A 24,149-nucleotide genomic window follows, 5' to 3' on the forward strand; every position below is an offset into this window, starting at 1 on the left:
TATGGAGACTTCTCTTGCATGCCAGTTTCTTCTAGTCTAGACAGGGCCTGTTCAGGGAACTTTCAGGGGCATTGTTTTTCCATGTCCAATGGAAAGGGGTGAGATGCAAGATCTCCACAATTCCAGATCCAAAGAAATGCAATCCCTAGTGGACTGCTTGGTAATTGGGTTGTGCTTCTGTTGATTGGGAATGCCCTGACAGCAGAGGGCCTGCTGAGCAAATCTTTCCTGAGCCACCTTTCCATGAAAACAATTTGTCTGGCATGCACATGTCATGTCTGAAAATGCAGAGGCTATAGCCCTTTCCTTCTTTGCCAATGCTGGAAATCGTGTAGGAATCTTGTGGGGAGGTCAAGTCTTGGCCACCATGACGGGCTTGCTCATGCCAAAATGTATGAATTTGACTCTTTGCATGCAATCTTTCTGCATTCTTTCTAGGGAAAGCTGAAGGAGATTTCTCTCTCTCTCTCTCTCTCTGTCCCTCTGCTCCTTCTTTTTCTCTCTCTGTCTCACTCTCCATTGCTCTCTCTGTTTCTATTTTTCGAAAAGAATTGCATTATTTTCTGGGTACAGGTAGAAATGGTTGTGGACATTTCTTGGTATAAGATTTCCAGTTGCCAATATTTCTCCCTCCCTCCCCCGAAGTCCCCAAGAAATGTTGCCATCCGAGATAGGTTAGATAGGCACAATCACATAAGACACATTTCTGTATTGATTTTATACAGGGTAGGCCAAAAGTCATGAAGTGGTTTTAATAATTCAATATAAGCTATTCATGTACAGTCATGCAAATCATCTCCACACGAATCAGATTGTGAAAGAAAACACAAACTAACTTTACAAAGAGAAACCAAAAAAAATTAGACTTCAATCTTTATTCAGATACCATCAGCTTTCTCTGTAGATGGATTGCATTTTTCATAAATCTTTCTGATAGTATTCTGCTCATTCTTTCTTTCACAGTTACTAATGGTAACTACTAATGGTAACTGTATTGCCCTCCATCTTATTCCTTCCCTATTTTCTATCTTCTTTCATCCTATCCCTCCTCAAAAGTGTTTTCCTTCCCAATCTACCTTCCCTTCCTTCACCTCTCCCCATTTATCCCCTTCCCCTCCCACTTTCCTACAAGGCAAGATATATTACTATACCCATTTGAGTGTGTATTTCATTCCCTCTTTGAGCCAATTCTGATGAGAGTAAGACTTACTCAATTCCCCTCTCCTTCCCCATGTTCCCCTCCACTCCATAAGCTTTTTCTTGTTTCTTTTATGTGAGCTATGTTACCTCATTCCACCTCTCCCTTTCTCTTTCTTCCAGTGTATTCCTCTCATGCCTTAATTTTATTTTGAAGATGTCATCATGGGGCAGCAAGGTGACACACTGTAGTTTGGTATGTATTCTTAGGACCATCTACTCATAAATTCTTATCAATTCTGCAAAAGGATTTTTCTGTGTGGTGAAATGGAAGTGAAAATTTCAAGCTGGTTTTGTTTAAGGAAGAGTGGCAGGGGACAGCAGAAAATTTCCTAGACAACTTGATTTAAAAAGTAAAAAATGGAAGAAAATGAAAAATAGCATGTCCGTCACTGTCTATGTGAGATTCTGGAATGTAATTGAACAAGAAGATTGGGTCTGTGGGCAAGGGCATGCCCATAAAGACTATCTTAAGCCTAGTTGGACAAGACTGTATCAACTCCTGGGAATTGAGTTGAAGACACATACCTCACTCTTCAAAAAGGACTACCTAACTGGTTTGGACTGCCAGTCTATTGGGGGACTGTTGGTTACTTTACAACCAAGGCCCTAAGAGGAGGACAACTAACTCCAGGATGCCAAGAATGAGAAGTAGAAGAGACTGTATCACCAAGACTCTGAAAGAGAGCTGGCTAAAGCCTCCATCCAAATGACTTTGTCCCTTTACTCTCACTATCTACCTTGTTAGTTGATTCCTATGTTTCCTATAGGTGGGATTGTGTTTGGTATCTGGTGTTTTATTTGTGGGGGCTCTTTTCATGGCCAATTCTGCCTTGCATTTGACAGAGAAGTCATGTCACTGAACCTATCCTCCTGTTGACTTGGAATACCTACTGACTCTCAGACTGAAACCTGGCCATCCTACCTACTTCCTTCACACCTTATATCTTTCCTAATGCTGCCAGCAAGACTCCTATTGGAAAATCTCTTTATTTGGGGCACTCTTTCCCAAAATGTGTTTCAAAACCATTTTCCTGATGTTAATATAAAAAGTGTTTCCTCAGACTCCTCTTCTGCATCTTCTTCAGATGCTTTATACATCACTTTTGCTTGAAAAGTATGTGACATCCAACAGGAGAGGAAGTGAAAGTTTCTCTCTCAAGTGATCTGTAGAGATTTCAGGAGGCAAATAATATCTAACCAAACACACTAAGGAAGGGCTCACATTGTGCTTGGAATGGATATCTCTTTTTCAGGCTTCTGCTGGGGAAAAACTGAAAGAAACCCAAAAGTTTCTTCAGGAAATCCTTCCTACCCAGCCCAGTTTTCCATACCCCAACAAATACTCAGAGAAATAACTTTTCTGTCTCTCTCTCAACTTCTTCCTGTCCAAGGGAGAAAGATCCAGGTATCCAGACAGTGGGAACTTATACTTTTCCAGATCCATATTTCCCTTCCTGCCTAACAATGATATGGGAAACAATTCCATATGCACCTTAAATCCTACACTGAGCTTATCAAAGAAATTTCCCCTTCTAATACATCCCATTCCTTTTGAAATTGCTTCCATTATACTCTCCTGAAAATCCTTCCACCTTCTGTTTTTCCATCATCAGGAAAAATTTTCCCACTCTATTATGGAACTCAGAAGAATCACTGCTGTTTCTGGCCCTAGTCTGCTCTGGTATCCCTGATCTCAAAAACCCCTTCTTTGTCCCTTCCCCTAAGCCAGTCACCTTATTCCTTTCTTCCTTCTTCTGTGCCTCTCCCCTCAATGCTACAGCATAGCAGGCTTCCCAAATTTCCATCATTTCATACTCTCTCCCTGCAAAGGTCTTCATGTGTCAATGACCTTTCCTCAAGCCTTTTTTTTTCTTTTTCTTTTCTTATCTTTTTTGCTGGATCTACTGAATGGTAAAGGAAATCAGGCTTTTCCTTATATTATTGCCCAATTCAAAAGAACTTCCCAAAGAGGGACAGGTTCCCCAAATGAGTTATCAGACCTGCTGAATTGGAAGAAGGAAAGGAAAGCCAAGAAGGTGGATGTCCTTCCAGGCCACTTGACCTCATTGCAAATGCTTGAAGGCAATTCTTGTTTTTTCTCACAGATCCTTCTTCAACCAGGCTCCAATTGAAATGGGAAGAGGGAAAGACCCAGGTCATATCTCAGTCCTAGAAAAAACATGTCAGAAGTTGCTTCAGGAACCCTCTAATGAATTCTACACTCATCCAATATCCTCCATGAACATCCTAATATGGGCCTTTGAATCCTATGGAAATTTCAAATGTTCTCAAAACAAAGTAGCTTTACAATGGGTTTTGTTGCTCACAGAGATCAAGCTTCAGTTCCAAGAAATCTGAAGAAACATACCAAAATAAAGATCAGTTAATCCAAGCATGAAGAGAGTGCCATACTTTCCATAAGTGACTATCAACTTTTCTAAGGTTAACTTGATTGTCTCCTGCCTCTGATTTCAATTACCAGCCAATCTTTCAGTATATGTGCACAAGATAGTTTTACTAATACAGTGGATGCCATATCATGCAGTGTCTGAAAGAATCACAAGCTACATTTCCTCAGAATTAGAGCCTACAGCATCATTCCAAATTGAACTTTACAAATTGTCTCCCTCTCTCTTTTATTGTCTCCCACTCAGTGTTAGGCTTGTTGCCCAAAATATGACTGGAAGCACAATGACAAGACTATAGGATTGTCCCAAAAAAGGATTTTGCAAGGATGGGGATGCCCAGATGTTTTTACAAGATAGGAACTTACTAAACTGGAGAAAGATGTTAGAGAGGGACTTATCTGCTAGTTATTGTGTTTTGTTTGGAATTCAGTCCCACGGCATTTTGCTCCCATTAATACTGGGTTTCCTAAAAATCAATTTGGATAATTGGGGCAGCTGCATGAAATCCAGGTGGTCCATAGATTCATCATAACAATCCCATCTGTTGATTAAGGGGTCAGGGAAATATATGAAGGAAGTTCGGCTTGGAACTGTGGTAAAAAAATATGAAAGTTTTTTAACAGTCTCGGTTAGGATAACTGAAAGACGCCAGTTTTTTTTTAAGGACCACCCTTTCGGGGAGGAGACCAATGGCATGAGCTGCGCATGCCAGACTGCTTGCTATGCACTTTCCGGGGTGCGAGCTGAAAAGGCAAGGAGAGAACGGAAGTGAGCTTTTTCCTGCTCTGTTGGTCTCCTGACTGCGCTGGACAGATGGTCTCTCTCTCTCCAAAGGTGGCCTTTGGTTTTGGTGAGTTTTTTATAAGGAATATAGACTAAGCTTAGACTTAAGACGATTTGTATTGTGTTTCTACTTTCCTATCCTTCTAATCAACATCACCTTGTGACTACCATAACAATAAAAGGTCTATCTAGAAAACCAAAAGCTTCTTCCATTTACTATTCTGGGAGATAAATTAAGGGAAAGGTTAAGTAGGGGAGATTTATGATCTAATATCCAATTTTAAATCTCACAGAACATAACTTTTAGAGTAACAGCATTTGAGCATAACTTTTACAGGAACAACCTTTGATGATTCCAATGTCAGTAGGATGCCTCCATGGAGAGCAAGAAAGAAAGGAGAATGAGGTGCAGGAGGGTAATCCATCAAACAGGTAAGAAAATGAATGATACTTTCAAGTTCTCCATGGAGGGAAGAAAAAATTGCAGACTATTGTGCTCCCTGTCTTTAGCCTGCAACCTGATCACATAGGCCATGGGCATTATCAACTATTTTGTTGGGTCTAGTTTATATAAAAACAACACTCCTGAAGAAAAGCACAGATTCAACCTGCTGCTAATATAACATCTAGGGCCTTTTGGTTGTGGGGCACTACCCTAGCATTGGAGGTCAATGTGCTCTTTTTTTCTTTAGTGAAGCAATTGGGGTTAAGTGACTTGCCCAGGGTCACACAGCTAGCAAGTGTTAAATGTCTGAGGCCGGATCTGAACTCAGGTACCCCTGACTCCAGGGCCAGTGCTCCATCCACTGCACCACCTAGCTGCCCCCCATGATTAGGGAGGTTGCCCCTTCTATGCAGTAGGGTAGCTCAAAAGGAAGATTTCTAAAGAGGTGTGATTGTTGAACCAAGGCAGCAGTAGATACAACTACCCCCTCCGAAGGTCAACAGAGGCATAGATAGAAGTAAAATATGGTATTGGGAAAGGTGTGGAGTCAGAGAGATAATAGAATGACAGGAGGGTTTGTAAAACCTGAGAAGCCTTAGAAGAAATTTATTATACCTTATAAGTAGGCTTGAAATTGTCACTCCCATTTCACCACAGAAAAACCCTTGTACAAAGTTATCAAGAATCTATGACTAGATGGCCCTAAATTTACTTATAAATTTACAAAAGAGATTTTATATGACTTCATTAACAGGATAAGTTCTTAATTACAGTCTTCCAGAACAAGTGGTCAGCAGAACAGCAGCTCCCTTACCAATCCATTCCCTTTTTAACACTACAGTTTGGAGATCAGGTGGCAGAGAGAAGCCAGGAAGTTGCTTGAGTTTTCCCTCAAAACCAACATTAAACCAAGACTATAAACAGATTCTGAAACTACCAAGAGACACAATCTTCTATCTTGAGATAATTTAGAAGACTTCAGGAAAAGTTGGTCTCACTTGAGCAAAAGGAGAGTTCAGTGCATTGCAACATGGAGGGTGTGTGGCCAAGTCAGCTGGAGGCTCTTGGTCACAACAATTGCAGCCCCATGGTCCTGGTCCTGCAAATTGGTGGTGTGGCAGGGAAATTGTGAGACCCACTATCGCTGACTGAGAAGGTAAACTTCCAGCTAGAGGAGCACCCAAAGACAGGCAAGACCAGGACAACCCATCCCAGGACAGAGAGCAAACCCAGAGTGGTGAGGAATCAAAAAACCACACAGGCCTCAGAGCAGAAAGGCCCCTAGCCCCCAGCACAAGAAGCTTGTAACAGTTACACCTGTGCCCCAGGAGCAGACCTCAACATTATAAGTTTAGAAATAGGCTACCATATGAGTAATAAACAGAAAAGACCAAAATACAAACTCAAATGTCTACATCTGAAGTGTTGTGAAGCCTCAAGTCTTCCTTGAATTGGTCTCAAGACCAAAAAGCCTACTTGGAAGACTTAAAAAGGCTTTTAAAAATCAAATCAGAGGGTGCAGCAAGGTGGCATAGTGGATAAAGCAGCAGTCCTAGATTCAGGAGGACCTGAGTTCAAATACGGTCTCAGACACTTGACACTAGCTGTGTGACCCTGGGAAAGTCACTTAACCCTCATTGCCCTGCCAAAACAACAACAACAAAATAACATTTTGTTCCTCTATTCATCATTTTGAAAGTTCTAGTGTTACATTGTTTGAGCTTATTCCACTGGATGGACACACCGATCAGCTGCATTTTATCTCTCTGGATATATATTGAGCACTCTGATTAAATTTTGTCTCTCGTGGATGATTTGATACCCTGACCCTTCACATTTGTGACTGGTAAATGGTAACTCCAACATGATCCCCTGAAGGAAAGGAGGAATGTCCCAGGAATGTCCAGGAGGTGACTACTGAACTCTTCATCTTTGTAAGGAGATAGGGATTTTTAAATTCCAAACACCATGTAGCAAGTAGGCATGAGCATATATGAGTTAAATGAGGAGCAGAAAAATTGTGGGAAAGAATTCACTTAAAGGACAAATGGTGTGCTGTTTCTATGAATCACATCAAGGAATTTCTTGAGAATGTTTATTTCTACCCCCCCTTTTTTTTTTTTGGACCATGGGTCTATAGATGATCATTTATGGCTTAATGTAGGTGAGACCCTAAAGAGAAAATGTCAGTTTGGAGATATCAACCATGTTCAACCCCTACTCCTGTGTGGACACATCTGAACTGCACTGGCACCCTTTTATACAGAAAATAAGCATGAAAAGGAACATATACTTACAGAACCCCTTGTTCTCATTGATACAGAGGTGCCACAGTTAGAAACCTCTGTTCCACTGTTAGCCCTGATACTTCAATCCAGGGAAACCTTACCACTCAATGATAACATGTTAACTCCATTTCAACAAGGTTTAAGACAGGCAAAAAGAAGTGGAGATATTAGCTTGATACACATAGCTCAATTGTTTGCATTTCCTATAAACAGACAATATGGATATGATTCCCTTGATTTCTCTATATTTAGAGATGTGAAGAAATCAATAAATGAGAATGGACTCCATAGCCCACACACTATGGGATTAATAGGAATTGCAAGTGCTTATGAATTAGTGCCCCATGACTGAGAAAGCTATGGTTAAACTTTTACTAATGCCATCACAGCTGAGTGTTTTTCTTATTAAAATTGAGGAAACTGCAAGAGCCCAAACTCTGGAGATTATGCAATGTTAAGCAGGACTTCAGACTACTAAGATTTGCTTACATGCCCTCAAAAGAGTCCCTGAGTTATAACAAAAAACAGGTTCATTTACAAGTATTAAAAAAGGTCCTCAGAGCCCTATTCCTCCTTTATCAATAGCCTACAAGAAACAATTAGCAGGGGCAGCTAGGTGTCGAAGTGGATAAAGCACTGGCCCTGGATTCAGGAGTACCTGAGTTCAAATCCGGCCTCAGACACTTGACACTTACTAGCAGTGTAACCCTGGGCAAGTCACTTAACCCTCACTGCCCCACCAAAAAAGAAACAAGAAAAAAACAAAGAAACAATTAGCAGGCAAATAGCTAATCCTGAGGCAGCCACAACCTTGCTTTTTCAAATTGCATAGGAGAATGTGAATGCAGACTTCTGGGACACCCTAAGACCTTTTAAAAATAAAGAACAAAACATAGGAGAATATATCAGAGCTTGCTGGCACAGAAAAGCATAGGACTGACATGGTAGCCTCAGCCTTAACATGCCACAATGCCCAAGATAAGAATTGCTTTAATTGCAGACAGACAAGTCAATTAGAAAAGAATTATAAAATGAAAAAAGAAACTTTCCACTTGCACCCCTCCTTCTTTATGCCCCTGATACAAAAAGGGATTCCATTGGGCTAATCAATGTAGGTCCAAATTTAATAATAATAACAATAAAAAACCAGAGCCTTTCAGGAAATTTCAAGAGGGTCCCCAGCCATTGGGCCCCATCCAAATACCATGCCTCTCAACAAACCTTCATAATATCTCTGATCTCTCTTTCACAAGAGAGAGACCTGGCATAGACTTAAGTATCTTCAAAGACTGTTTTCTATGTTCAACTCCTCAAGCTTATCCCACCAGAGTTACAGAATCCATTCCTTCTGGCCATTTGGGACTAATAGCTGCCAGAAGCAGTACCACTCAGAAGTGGGGAGTTCCCTGAGCTTGTCTCTTAGGAGGGAAGTCTCCACATGATCACATGTTTTGTTATCTTTCTTCTTGGGACAATTAAAATATCAAATTGATATTATGGTTTTTTCTGTCTGTGTCTGATCTGTTTTCACAGGACAAGTATGTTTTATTATATTTTTATTTTTTTTTGCTCTGATTTGTAGGAGAAATTAAACATTATTTCTCTGATCTGGTTCATTGTACAAGACAGACAGATATAACATGTTCTCTTTCTAGTTAGTAGGAGACATAATATAATTTCTCTGATTTGTTTATTAATTTGTAGGAGAGATTAAACATTATTTTTCTGATCTGTTTGTAGGACACAGGCAGATACAAAAGCTATACGTTAATATTTGACAGAAATTGTTCCTTGCAACTCAGGTTTTGATTGGAAAATGGAAATGGAATTCACTCTCCAACATGGGTCATGGCAAGGCACCCTCCAGTTTTCTCCTGAATCAGCTGCAGACTCTGGCTTGTAAGGTGAATATTCCTTTCCAGTTTCCAACTCAAACCTCTAACTCTCACTGTTAGTTGTTGTCATGGGGAAATGGGGTAAGGAGTTTAGGAAGAGATAGGGGTAGGGGTTTGGGGTCCTTGGGAATTCCTCTTTAAAGAATTACACCCTCTTGCACACAAAAGCAGTTAGAATAGTTTCTTATGGGGCTGAGAAAGGGAAACCATGAAAGAAGTCCTTGGACTTCTCATGGGGAGAAAGGCATGGCACAGGGAGAGTGGCTCTGAGATACCAATCTCCTCGAGCAGGAAACAGGCAGGTACTTTTTATAGAGGACTGATGGGGGTGACCATCTAACTGTGGAAAGTTCCCTTAGTGAGGGAGGACATCCCCCACTGGTGGTGGCTGGAGGAATTGGGTGAGGGGTGGCTGCAAATCTCTCAAGCCATTTCCTTCACACACAAAGGAAGAAGTCACACCCAATCCCATTGCCCCAGGGTTCAAGTACAATAGAATGAAGGGTGGGGGTTGTGGAGATAGCTCAGTCTGATCTGGTTCCACTTATCTCTCTATGTGTGTCTGTCCTCTGGTTTAGTTTCTCAAGGAGAAGATTCTTTGATGTTCCCCAGAGAACTTATGGGGTGCTATGGGCCCATAACATTGTGTTCTTGTCCCAGGAAGAAACTGGAGCTCTCTATAGAGGATAGCTACCACAAACTGTTTCTTAAAGGTAGGAATCCCTCAGTTTGGGCATATAAATTATTTAATCTGGCTAATTCCTCTTGTAGATCTGCTGCATTGAAAATGATTAAGAAATATTTTTGATGTGCACAAATATTATTTAAATGATTAGAATTGGCTAAAGATAATGGCTAAGTCAAATTAGATGGAGCTCCTTTGACCAATCTAAATTAAGTTAAATCAGGAAAAATAATTGATGTGTGTCTGTGTAGCTGATATGATGTCTGGTCTCTGTGTAAAGGTGTGAGATTGTCTCATGTGTTCAAGTTTCTGTTGAGACAACACTGATGGCCACAGTGGGGTCACTCCTTTTTGAGTTGAGTCTTGATTCACAGTTCAAAAGCTAAAGGCCCTGAGTGGGACTTTGCTTTTTTCTTTCTCCTTTTTCAATGGCATTTTGAATCAATTAAGTGAGAATCTGAATCTGAGCCCTCCTCCCTTTAAAAAAAAAAAGAGGGAAGAAAATAGAATTTTTGATAGGACATTTTGAACCTCAGAAAAAGGTCTAATTTTTTTTAAGGAAAAAAGATCTGGCTGAAATTAATAGGTCTTTGAGGACAGAGGAGGACTTATTTTTTTGTATGCTAAATTATCTTAAGAATATTTACCATTATGTCCTTGTAGAATGTTATTTAATGTTATTTTTTAAAATGTTCTATATGTTAACTGTTTGGGACAAACTGCCTCAGTTTACCCAAATAACTCGAGGAGACCACCAAGTCAAGCAGAGACAGATTTATTACATCCTCATGAGGATGGGCAAAACCCAATTACATATTGAAGTCTTGCAAAGATATGCCCAATCCTCTAGGTTTTTATAGTAATCTTGAAAAGGACTGTCCTCACATACACCTAGGGTGGATGAGCTCACAATTTAACATCCAGTCCTGTCTCACCCAAGATGCATACCCAGCTCATGATCCATTTATGGAGACATGTCCAAGAACAAAGGGGAGAAGGGGAAGGGGCACAAGTCTGAGGAATGTCAAAGAAAAAGGGAGGCAGAAATCACTCCCTTATCTGACTGCAATTTATCATGACAGGGACTGGGATTCTGACATGTGAGAGGGGAGTTTTTTATTATAGGCCATAAACTAAGGTGTAGCTGGCATGTGGGAACTAAGCAGAAGTAAAGTAAATAGTGCTAATTGGTAGAACTGTGACAAGTAATAAAACTTACTGGGGGACTGGATATCTCCCAGACCCCATCCCCAAAGTTTACAGAACTGTCCCAAGTCCATTATCTCAACAATAAAACTTAAAGGAGACAGTGAGAATTTGACAAGCAATTAACTTTTAGGCAAAGCGAGAGGCTAGCTATTCTGGCGGGGGGGGGTGGGGCAGGGATCTTTCAGACTCCATCCTCAGAGTTTAATCTGACCCAAATCCATAATTGTCCCACACATTAACCTATATCAGATTACCAGCTGTCTAGGGGAGGGGTGGGGAGGGAGGGATAGAGGTTTGAAATTGGGAATCTTATATAAACAAATGTTGGAAACTATCTCTACATGTGACTGGAAAATAATAAAATATTTTTATCAGGAAAAAAATGTTCTATATGTGTATGTATGTGTCCCTTGCTATTCAAGCTGAGTCCTTTATCTTGCACTCAGTTAGCAATTCTCTTTGCCACTCAAAGTAGAATTGTCAGAAAGGTAATTTACACAGAGAGGTAGTTAGAGAGACTATAGCTGGATTTTATTTTTACCTGTTTTTTAGAAATTTGTTAAAATTTTAGTTGAGAATTGATCTCCAATATTAGTTTAAATCCAGATTTTATGAAACCCCAAATCAAAGTTAATCAGATTCTATTTAAATTTGGGGAACTATCTGGTTTCTCAGTCACCAGTGTTTATCACCAGGTAAAAATGACTATTGTAATATTTTTTTCTGATATTGAAATGCTAGTAGATGGGCTTCAGATAAATTGAGAAATTTACCATTTGGGAGTGGTTCCAGTTGTAATTGAATTTATTCATCTTATTTTAAATGAAATATGTCTTCTAATAAGATGTGTGGGGTTTGAAGTTGTGGTTTATTTTGCATTAAGACAAAGTGTTTAAAAATTTTGGATTTGGAAATTTGTTAATTGCATAATCTTAAAGCAAATTACTTTAGTTTACCAATCTGAAATGTGGATATTGTATTCTTGTGGGCTATAAATTATCATAGTAGCAATTGTTAAAAGAATGTCAAATACTTGAAACTGTTTGTTTAGAAATGCAGTATTACTGTGAATTCACAAAGAGGTGATCTCTGTAGTCCAAAGGACCATATCCAATCCCATCCAAGACCATATAAGACTAGAAGGGTGTAAAAAGAATAAAAACTCTGGTCAAATGGATGCCCAATCCTCCCCAATGCTTTCCAATGACCTGTGATGGAATACGTTCACTCTTTAAGTCACTGGAGTCCTAACAAACTGCTTAGTTTTAGTCTGCAAATTTTGGTGGTAAAATTGAGGTGAGCTGCATATGACATTTATCTACAATGTGAATTCTGTCCTAAATATAAAGTAAGCAAATCCTTAAAACCTCCCCCTAGTAAATTTCCTTCACCCCTTTTTTATTCAACTTCCACCTTTTTCTAGTTTGTAACGATATCATTTAAGATATTAATTACCTTCAACCTGAGTTACATGCCAGTTGGCCAAGATGCTATCCAATCACAAGAGGAATACATGCAAGAGCAGACTTTGAACTGTCACATGAGGGAAGGCATGCATAAAGTGAAGGTACAACTGAGGGAACAGCTTTTGACAAATGTTGAGGTTGGTTTCTCTTGGTTTAATTTCCCCCCCACAATATTGTACAGATGTCTGGAAGTTTTCATCCCACCCATCTCATTCTACCCTCCACAAGGGGGGACTATAGTGTTAAGGATAAATTCCAGCTAGTCTGTCTAAAATCTTTAATAAGTAGTCACTAATAAATTATAAGCTTTAGCAAAAGTTAAGCTTTTAAGCACTTATTAAGGAGAATAAGAATTTGGTAAAGAGAGAGAAAGGCCTACATTCATCTATCTATTAAAGGGAGAGAGCCTTCCTAGCTCCACTCTCCACCAGAGTCCATGGGAAAGAGTGAGACAGAGCGCCAGGCTCCCCCTTCTTCCTCCCACAAGCAAACATCACTTCCTGATGCCAAAGAAAAGACGCATGGTCTTGCCCTCAAGGACCTTCACCTCATCGGCAAATCTCTTCTACAGTAAGTCTCCAGCAGGTGGCATCATTCCAATTGTTACAGTCCCCGCTTTGTTTCTTCAAGAAACAGGGCGTTTCCTTGATGAAACAGTCAACAATAACAGAATATAATAACCTATGCTAACTGACAATATGTTAATAACAATATAGAAAAGGGAGAGAGGAAAGTTTTGTCCAGAGGGGCAGGTTTTTGTCTTCAGGAACTGGTGCTTTGACATTGGTCTTGCAAAGGGAGGGCCTCTGCAGAGAGTATATGTTACAGATGGTGTATATTATAATAGAAAGAGAAAAGAAAACAACAACAAAAACAACAAAACAAAACTGTTCATTTAGTCTCTGAAAGTCTTTTCTCAGATGTCCTCTAGGTGTAGTCATGTAATGGAAGTCTTTTCAGGGGTTGTTGTGTGGATGCTGGTAATCAGCCAGGAAAATTTCCTACAAAATTGAGCTTAACACAACTTTAAACTAGTTTTGTCAATAATCAAATCAAACAATGAAAGTTCTTAAAAACATGTCTAAGCAAATTCAGAATCTTAGTTGTTACACATGAAACATATAATAAAACCAAAATTGAAACATTCTTTAAAATTAATATTACTATAGTTCCTCCTTATGGAGAGTAAATTGAGAAGACAATTGATGCGATATTAATTTTAAAAAATAATTTTTATCTTTGTTTCATCACTTTTTGCATCACCTGCCTAATTATCCTCATGCCATTATGAGAAATTTAAAAATCTAATATAATTGGTAACAGATGTCAAGACCAAATTCAACACTGTTATTTATCATGACCCCTGAGATAATTATGGGGGTTACCATAAAAGAACAGAAAAATGATGGGATATGAGCATTCCCACACTTGAACAATATATACTGCCCATGCAGTATGCCAGACTTAAAATATGTGATGTTTAAAATCTAAATTGTGGTCGCCTTAAATCAGAAGCTTCAGCTCTAGTCTAGCCTAGAGTTCCAGCCTGGTTGGGTTCTTCCTGAAGTCCTCCTCCATGAGCCTGCTTTAATCAGGAACACACTAGCAAGCTGTTTGTGGAAGCTTTTTATAGATCTGGAACAGAGGCAGTCCTTACACACTGTTTCAAGGTGATTGGTTGGTGTCATCCAAATCCATTGGCTTTGAAGGTGTTCTCAAGTTGAGTTCACAGTCTAGTTTCTGAGAACAATACCTTCTTAAAGGATAGCCAGGTGTGATTACAATCCAATTAACTTGAAGCAAGCTTAATCAGCAGTTAATCACTCTCACTTGATTCAATCAATATAGATTAATCTCCGGGTGGGTCTTTGAGTATCTGCTAAATCCCATTATTTCATCACAAATAGGTGGATGGAATATACATCCATGTTGGAGGAAACTGAGTCAGACTTAATCAGATGCATGGGATTGAGATGTCCATGGAGGCATATAGGAGGGGGCATAGAAGCCAGGTGAAGAATGAGATGGGTGGGAACAAAACTTCCAGCCATCTGTACAGTATTTTGGGGAAAAATAAAATAAAATATTAAACCAAGAGAATCCAACCTCAACATTTGTCAAAAGCCATTCCCTCAGCCACACCTTCCCTTCATGCATGTCTCCCCTCATGTGACAGTTCAGTGTCTGCTCTTGCATGTATTCCTCTTGTGATTAGATGACATCTTGACCAACTGGCATTTGATAACTCAAAATAAAGGTAATTAATGTCTTTAATGATATGTTCCCATAATCCAAGTCTCATATGGATTTTAAAATTGAGGTTAATAAATGATCACTAAAAATGTGAGTACATCTTGACTTGGAAAATAATATATAATTGTGCAACAATTTCAAATAATACCCCCTTTTTACTAAGCATACAATTACTTTTGTGACAAATCAGAACATATTTAAATATAAGTTAAAGCACAATGCAATCTCAAAGAAAACTTTTTTTTAAAAAGAAAACTTTTATAAATGTTCCCCTTTTTTGGGGGGGGGATATGCTTATCAAAAATAATACTTCTAGAATAAATTTACACTTGCGATGGCAACCAATTTGTCAGGGAAATGCTTTAAAGAGTTTGATCAAATAATCAGTTGAGAAAAAAATAACAAAAACAAACAATTCATAATATGGGAGAACAATACTCCCAGAATTAACATTGTAATATGAAATCAAAACCATCTTGCAGTGTTTCAAAATAGAGATAGATGAATGAATAGAATAAAATACACATGAAAGAATAAGACAATGAAATTCAAACTAGGGAAATCTAAATTAATATGAACTTAACATTAATAAGAGTATTACAAAATATAAACTTGATCACATGACTATAAAAACTTTTACAAATATTCTTTTTAAAAAAAAAAGCTAAGTATAAAACACAATCTCAAAAGCATGAAAATCTCTATGAAAATAAACCCATACCATTAATTTCAAAATGTAGATATAATAGCATAGAAATTCTATGTAACTTCTGAATTGATACTAGTACTCTGACTGAATTTAGAACACTTTTGATTCTGATATCTAAAATCCCCAATACTCATATCAATACCTTGCTGCTTACTTCCACATTTCTGTAAAATATATACCCTTACATGGCAAAAGAAGGGGAGTCTTGAACTATTCAGCTTAAGTTTTTCTTCTTTAACCCCTCTATATTGCCTGTCAGTACTTTTTTATAAGGTTACTAATTAAAAACAAAAGCAGATTAGCAAAATTATGAACAAAACGAGCATATCTGGAATTTAAAGGGTTTTCTAAGGTTGAGTCAGAAGCACAGCCAGGCTAGGAAAGGACTGAGCCTGAAGCTGCAAATGTAGGTTGAGAAAGCTGTGCATGCACATTAGATCTCTGGACTTCCTGGGCAGGGGAAGCAATGGGCTTGGCCATGGGAGGAGTAGAAGGTGGGGTCTGGAGAGGAGGGGAGGGACCAGGGCAATTTGAATCAGACTTGATTTTGAACTCAGGCCTGGGTTCCTCTTCTCCCACTTCCTCCACTGCTAGGGGATTAAAGGCTTCTAGAGGTTGGGTCCTAGCCTCCAGGCATGCAAAATTAGAGAATCTCTTAGCATTAGAATTTGAAAAAAAAATGTAGGAGTCTTAGGTTTCTCTGAAAAAGCATGGCTGGGAGAGGGGGAGATATTCCCTTGTGTGAGCACCTTGATGGCTCTTTTAACAAAAATAAAAATAAAAAATTCACACAAAAAAAAGGCATTAACATGATATTATCTCCCATTTGTCTGGTTAAACAGACTAAAATAAAAAATAGGGTAATTAGGGAGTTGAAAAAACCTATTTGAAAATTTAAAGGGAAAAAACAGCCAGTATGCCAGTACATAGCAGTTTAAAGGGACAGGGTAGGGGAAATTTCTTACCCAACTGGAAGATCAGAAGAGTGAGGTTCAGCTTTCCTCTTCATGGTCAGCCATCTGTTAAGGCTAAAATTCTAGCTAGTCTGTCTAAAATCTCTAATAAGTGGTCGCCAATAAATTATAAGCTTTAGCAAGAGCTAGGCTTTTAAGCATTTATTAAGGAGAATAAGAATTTGGTAAAGAGAGAGAAAGGCCTACATTCATCTATCTATTAAAGGGAGAGAGCCTTCCTAGCTCCACTCTCCACCAGAGTCCATGGGAAAGAGTGAGACAGAGCGCCAGGCTCCCCCTTCTTCCTCCCACAAGCAAACATCACTTCCTGACACCAAAGAAAAGACGCATGGTCTTGCCCTCAAAGACCTTCACCTCATGGGCAGAGCTCTTCTACAGTAAGTCTCCAGCAGGTGGCATCATTCCAATCATTACAATAGCAATATTAAGTTTTAGAGAATGCTTCAATTTGGGATTTTTTTTTATATGTATCATGTTTAACAATTAAGATTCTGAATTCTCTTAGACAAGTTTTTAAGAACTTTCAACAATAAGGGGGGCAGAGTCAAGATGGCAGAGGAAAGACATAAACCCACAAGGCTCCTGATACAATCACCCCCAAAATAGCAATAAAAGAAGCTTTGGGGAAGAAAACCCCACAAAAATATGGGCTGAGAGTTTTCTCCAGCTATAGATAGATTTCAGGGGGCCTTGCTGGGCCATGAATAAAGCCTAACCCTGCAATTAGCCCAACACACCAGACACCCACCAGAGGAATTTGCCCCAGTGCCTCTGAATCAGCTGCAGCACCGGTGTCTTCTGGAACTGAGCACGATACGTGGTTAGACTGAATGGCTGGCTCAGGGGGGTAAGTGCAGGGAAACCAGTGGACTGGGGGGAAGGATTCAGCTGTCCCACCCCAGTGGGGAATGAGGAAGAAATCCTGAGTGGCGGACGACCCAGGTGGGGGAGGGGAGCAGGGGAGCAGTCTCATTGGAAGCTGAGAACCACACCACAGAAAGCTTTGCTGTTTGGTTGCTTAGTAAAGTAGGCCTGAGGTTATCTCTGGACCTGAGAACAGGCCACATGAGATTAAAGACTGCCCCCTCTCAACCCAAAACACCTGGGACCCTCTGAAGCTGAGAACGGGAGTGGAGCCAAGAAGCAGCCCCACCCCACCACCCCACAGTGGAGAATTTAAAATCAAATGTAAGTGAGGCCAGGCAGGCTCAGAAGAAGCCCAAACAATCCCCTGGGCCATGGTGTAGCTTGAACAGTGTGTCCTGGAAGCAGTGCCACACTTTAAGAAGGAGTTAAAAGACAAGAAATAGTGAGCCAGGATGAGTAGGCAGAGAAAGCAGAAGACCATTGAAAACTTCTTTGGGGTTAAGGTAGACCACAATACAACCTCAGAAGAAGAAGATTATAACAGGGTCAAAGCTCCAACATCCAAAGCTTTCAAGAAAAATATGAACTAGTCTCAGGCCATGGAAGCTCTCAAAAGGGACTTTGAAGGAAAAGTAGGAGTGTAATGATTGGAATGACGCCACCTGCTGGAGACTTACTGTAGAAGAGTTCCACCCATGAAGTGAAGGTCTTTGAGGGCAAGACCAGGAGTCTTTTCTTTGGCGTCAGGAAGTGACGCGGGCTAGTGGGAGGAGGAAGGAAGAGACTGGCACTCGCTCTGACTCTCTTTCCTTAGGACGCTGGTGGAGAGGGGAGCTAGAAATGCGCTCTCCCTTTAATAGATAGGAACCTAGGCCTTTCTCTCTTTACCAAATTCTTATTCTCCTTAATAAATGCTTAAAAGTCTAACTCTTGCTAAAGCTTATAATTTATTGGCTCATTAGATATTTTAGACAGTTTAGCTAGAATTTTAGCCCTTAACAGGAGAAATAGAAAGATGTAGAGAAAAGGAGGAAAGAATGGAAAGGGAAATGAGAGTGATGCAGGAGAGTCATGAGAAAAAAGTCAACAGTCTGAAAAACCAAATGGAAAAGGAGATTAAAAAACTGTCTGATGAAAATAACTGCCTAAGAATTAGGACAAATGGAAGCTAGTGACCTGGTGAGAAACCAAGACACAGGAAAACAAATCCAATTGAATGAAAAAATAGAGGGCAATGTGAAATATCTCTTTGGAAAAACAGCTGACCTAGAAAATAAATCTAGGAGAAATAATTTGAAAATCATTGGACTACCTGAAAACATGATGAAAACAAAAGCTTAGACACCATCCTCCAAGAGATTGTGAGGGAAAATTGCCCTGATATTCTAGAAGCAGAAGCTAAAATAGAAATTGAACGAATCCACCAAATGTGAGATTTAAAATTGGATATTAGATCTTAAATCTCCCCTCTTTAACCTTTCCCTTAATTTATCTCCCAGACTAGTAAATGGAAGAAGCTTCTGGTTTCCTAGTTAGAGCTCTTATTGTATGGTAGTCACAAGGTGATGTTGATTAGAGGGATAGGAAAGTAGAAATACAATACAAATCGTCTTAAGTCTAAGCTTAGTCTATATTCCACATAAAACTCACCAAAAGCCGAAGGCCACCTTTGGTGGGAGAGAGAGAGACCATGTCAAGTGCGTGCTGTTGCTAACTGCAAGCCAGGCCCAGTTGAACTCTCGTCAGCATCAGCCTGTGCAGTGCACTCAGGAGACCAGCAGAGCAAGAAAAAGCTCCCCACTTCCATTCTCTCCTTGCCTTTTAAGCTCGAACCCCAGAAGTCGAGTGCTAGCAGGCAGTCTGACGTGCGCAGCAGGCGGACTAGCGTGCATAGCTCATTTCATTTGTCTCCTCCCTGAAAGGGTGGTACTTGAAAAACTGGTGTCTTTGAGTTATCCTAACTGACTGTTTCTTACATGTAATTTTGATTGCATCATGATCTGAGAAGGATGCATTTACTATTTCTGCCTTTCTACATTTAACTATGATGTTTTTGTGCCCTAATACATGGTCAATTTTTGAAAATGTGCCATGTACTGCTGAGAAAAAGGTATATTCCTTTCTATCCCCATTCAATTTTCTCCAGACATCTATCATGTCTAACTTTTCTAGTAATCTATTCACCTCTTTCACTTCTTTCTTATTTATTTTTTGGCTAGATTTATCTAATTCTGAGAGGGGGAGATTCAGATCCCCCACTAGTATAGTATTACTATCTAATTCCTCTTGTAACTCATTTAACTTCTCCTCTAAGAACTTGGATGCTATACCACTTGGCGCATACATATTCACTATTGATATTACTTCATTATCTATAGTACCTTTAAGTAAGATGTAATTTCCTTCCTTATCTCTCTTAATGAGATCTATTTTTGCCTGCACTTTGTCTGAGATAAGGATTGCTACCCCTGCCTTTTTTACTTTAGCTGAGGCATAATATATTCTGCTCCAGCCTTTTACCTTTACTCTGTGTGTATCTCTCTGCTTCAAATGTGTTTCTTGTAAACAGCATATTGTAGGGTTCTGGTTTTTAATCCACTCTGCAATTCGCTTCCGTTTTATAGCAGAGTTCATCCCATTCACATTCACAGTTATTATTACTGACTGTCTATTCCCCTCCATTCTATTTACCCCCTTTGTACTTTTCCCCCCTTCTTTCACCCTATTCCTCCTCACCGATGTTTTACTTCTTACCCCTGCCTCCCCCGATCTGCCCTCCCTTTTTATCACCCCCCTCTCTTTTCTTTACCCTTTTCTCCCTTGCTTATGTCCTCCCTTCTATCAGTCCCCCCCTTTCCCTTCCCCTTTTGTTTCCCTAAAGAATGAATTAAGTTTCTTTATCCCAATGAACGTATATGTTATTCCCTCTTTGAGTCAAATCTAATGAGAATAGGGTTGAAACCATGTTCCCCCCTCCTTTCTTTCCCTCTATTGTAATAGGTTTTTTTCACCTCTTCATATGATATAATTCATCCCATTCCACCTCCCCTTTCCTCTCCTCCCCATAGACTCCCTTTTTATCCCCTTAATTCTTTTGTATCATAAAGTCCTTCTCTCTGCCCAAATACATTTACAGTTCTTAAGAGTTATGAGTATTATATTCCTGTGTAGGGATATAAACAGTTTAACCTAATAGGGTAACTTTTTTTCCCCCTCTGTTTACCTTTTTAAACTTCTCTTGAGTCTTGTATGTTGAGATCAAATTTTCTATTCAGTTCTGGTCTTTTCACCAGGAAAGATTGAAAGTCCCCAATGTCATTAAATGTCCATCTTTTCCCCTGAAAGAAAATGCACATTTTTGCTGGGTAATAGATTCTCGGCTGCAATCCAAGCTCCTTTGCCTTCCAGAATATCATATTCCAAGCCTTGCGGTCCTTTAATGTTGAAGTTGCCAGGTCCTGAGCAATCCTGACTGTGGCTCCATGATATTTAAATTGCTTCTTTCTGGCTGCTTGGAGTATTTTCTCCTTCACCTGATAATTCTGGAATTTGGCTACAATATTCCTTGGAGTTTTCCTTTTGGGGTCTCTTTCAGGAGGTGATCGGTGGATTCTTTCAATGATGATTTTATCCTCTAATTCTATGATATCAGGGCAGTTCTCCTTAATAATTTCCTGGAATATGGTATCTAGATTCTTTTTCTGGTCATGGCTTTCAGGCAGTCCAATGATTCTCAAATTGTCTCTCCTCGATCTGTTTTCCAGATCAGTTGTCTTTCCAATGAGGTATTTCACATTTTCTTCTATTTTTTCATTTTTTTTATTCTGCTTGACTGATTCTTGGTGTCTCATGGATTCCTTATCTTCCAACTGTCCCACTTTAATTTTTAAGGCATTGTTTTCTTCAGTGAGATTATGCACCTTTTTTTCCATTTGGCTAAGTGAATTTTTTAAGGTATTGTTTTCTTCAGTGAGATTATGGGCCTCCCTTTTGCCTGAGTCAGACCGACCTTTTCCTGAAGTCTTCTAAATTATCTCTGGTTGGAGGACTGTGTCTCTCTGTCTCTTTGCAGGTTCTGTAGTTTCAGAATCCATCCAGAGGCTTGATTTAATGTTCGTTTTGAGGGAACAGAAGGAGAGCTCAGGCAGCTTGCTGCTTCCTCTCCGCCATCTTGGCTCCGCCCCCCTAACTGACTGTTAAAAACTTTCATTTTTTTTTTTTTACCACATTTCCCCCCTTTGCTTCCTCAAGAAACAGAATGTTTCCTTGATGGAACAGTAAAAAGAATATAATAACTATTGCTAACTAATAATATGTGAATAACAATATAGAAAAGGAAGAGAGGAAAGTTTTGTTCAGAGGGGTGATTTTTTTTTTGTCCTCATGAACCGACACTTTGACATTAGTCTTGCAAAGGGAGAGCCTTTGCAGAGAATACATGTTACAGATAGTATATATTATAACAGAAAGGAGATAGTAAAAACTAATAAAGCAAAACAGTTCATATAAAGTCTCTGAGTTCTCTTGTCTTCTTGAAATGGTAAGATGTCATCAGGAGGAAACTGGATTCTGGTCTGGAAAACTGGATTCTGGACTCTGGTCTGGATTAATAAATTCCATTAGAAGGGGAAAGGAGTTGAGGAATGAGTAAACCTTAATATCATCAGAATTGGCTCAAAGAAGGGCTAACACACATATTCAAGTAGATATAGTAATATATTTTGCCCTGGGGAGGGGAGGAGAAAAGGGGGGTGGAGAAGGGAAGGAGGAAAGGGCAGATTGGGGGAGAAAGCAGTAAAAATCAAAACACTTTCAAGGAGGATGAAGATGTTCTGTATTGCTGCACCAGTATGACATATTGAATTGCTTGATCTCATAAGGAGGGTTGAGGAGGGAGGGAGGAAGAAAAATTTAGAACACAGAATTAGCTCAGGGACCCTGATCTCATTGGAGTGGGCTCATGGAGGGAATAGCTTTCATACCCAATTAGGAGGAGTAATCCATTTAACCCTGCAGGAAAATAGGAGGGGAAGAGGATAAGGAAGGAAGGGTGAAAAAAGGGAGTGCAGAGTGAGGGAGAGGGTAGTTAGAAGTAAAACACCTCTGAGGAGGAATAGGTAAAAAGAAGATAGAGTAAATGTCATGGGAATGGAGTGGGATGGAGAAAAATAGGATGAATGATTATAATGGCAAAACACATGGTACCTACTTTTTGTTTTGTGAGGCGGTTGAGGTTGAATGGCTTGCCTAGGGTTATGCAGCTAGTGGGTGTTGAGTTTCTGAGGCCATATTTGAGCTTGGTTCCTCCTGACTCCAGGGCCAGTGCTCTGTCCACTGCACCACCTAGCTGCCCATATAGTACCCACTTTCCTGGGCTTTTATGAAGAAAATTCTCTGTCAAGCTTAAGGTACTATATAAAGGTTATGATGAACAGGATACTATCAGAAAAACCTGGAAAGACCCACATGAACTGAAGCAGAGTGTAATGTACTGTATACAAAATAACAGCAACAGTGGGGAATGATCTGCTGGGAAGCATGTGGTTATTTTCATCAAGGCAATGATCCAATATAACCCTGAAAGACTTATGAAGATTGCAGCCCATCTGCAGAGAAAGAATTGATAGTATCTGAAAACAGATAGAAACACATTTAATTTTTTTTTTCATTTCCTCTTTGAGAATTCCTTAATCTGAAGTTTGGGTTTTTTTTTTTGACTGTTTTCTCACTTGTTTTGAATTGCTTGAGTTCTTGTGTGGGTGGGGAGTGGGAATGGAGGGGGAGAGAAGTTGGAACACAAAAGTTTTTTTTTTTAATTGATGTTAAAATTTTGTTTTTACATATATTTTGGAAAATAAAATTCTATTTAAAAAAGATAACACAATAAGAAAAAAAAAGAACTTTCATTGTTTGATTTCATTATTGACAAAGCTATTTTAAAGTTGTGTTAAGCTCAATTTTGTAGGAAAGTTTCCTGGCTGATTACCAGCATCCACACATCAACCTCTGAAAAGACTTCCATTCCATGACTACAACCAGAGGACATTCCTAGAATCATCTGAGAAAAGACTTTCAAAGACTTTAAATGAGCAGTTTGGTTTTGTTGTTTTTCCTTTTCTCTTCTGTTATTATATACCCAATTTGTAACATGTATTCTCTGGAGAGGCCCTCCCTCTGCAGGCCAGTGTCAAAGCACCAGTTCATGAGGGACTACCCCTCTGGACAAAATTTTCCCTTTCTCCCTTTTCTATATTGCTATTAACATACTGTTTGTTAGCATAGGGTATTAAATTATATTATTTTTGACTGTTTCATCAAGGAAGCACCCCACATTCCTTGAAGAAACAAAGGGGGGACTGTAACAATTGGAATGATGCCACCTGCTGGAGAGCTACTGTAGGAAAGCTCCACAATGAGGAGAAGGTGTCTGAGGGCAAGCCATGTGGTCAAGGTCCTTGGAATCAGGAAGTGACATTTGTTCGTGCATACTGTCTATCAAGGCTACCAGCCAATCAACTTCAGGAGCCTCCCATTTCTGGGAGGAGGCCATGAAATAGGAGGTGGATGCTGGCAGATGGCTTCTTCGTCTTTTGGTTCCTGACCTCGCCAGGATGGGTTGGATGATGGGGTCTCTTAGAAATAGTTAGATTTTTACCTTTCTCTCTGATCCTAATGCTCTTTAATAAATACTTAAACACTTAAATACTCTTGATAAATCTTATAATTTATTGGTAAGCACTCATTAGATATTTTAGACAGACTAGCTATAATTTTAGCCCTTTACAAGTTATAATTTTGTATTATGGTTTGCATGTTCTCCCATTAGGTAGAAGCTTTCCCTTGGAGGAAAGCAACTGCAACAGCTGTATCCAAGTGCTAACCAGAAAAGATTTTTCATACCTGGGAAATTCCTCATGAAGTTTACACTGATTGAGGTACTTCTTTTATTGGTTCAATTGTCTCCCAA

This window comes from Dromiciops gliroides, assembly GCF_019393635.1.
Source record: "Dromiciops gliroides isolate mDroGli1 chromosome X unlocalized genomic scaffold, mDroGli1.pri SUPER_X_unloc_3, whole genome shotgun sequence".
In the NCBI taxonomy this organism is placed as follows: domain Eukaryota; kingdom Metazoa; phylum Chordata; class Mammalia; order Microbiotheria; family Microbiotheriidae; genus Dromiciops; species Dromiciops gliroides.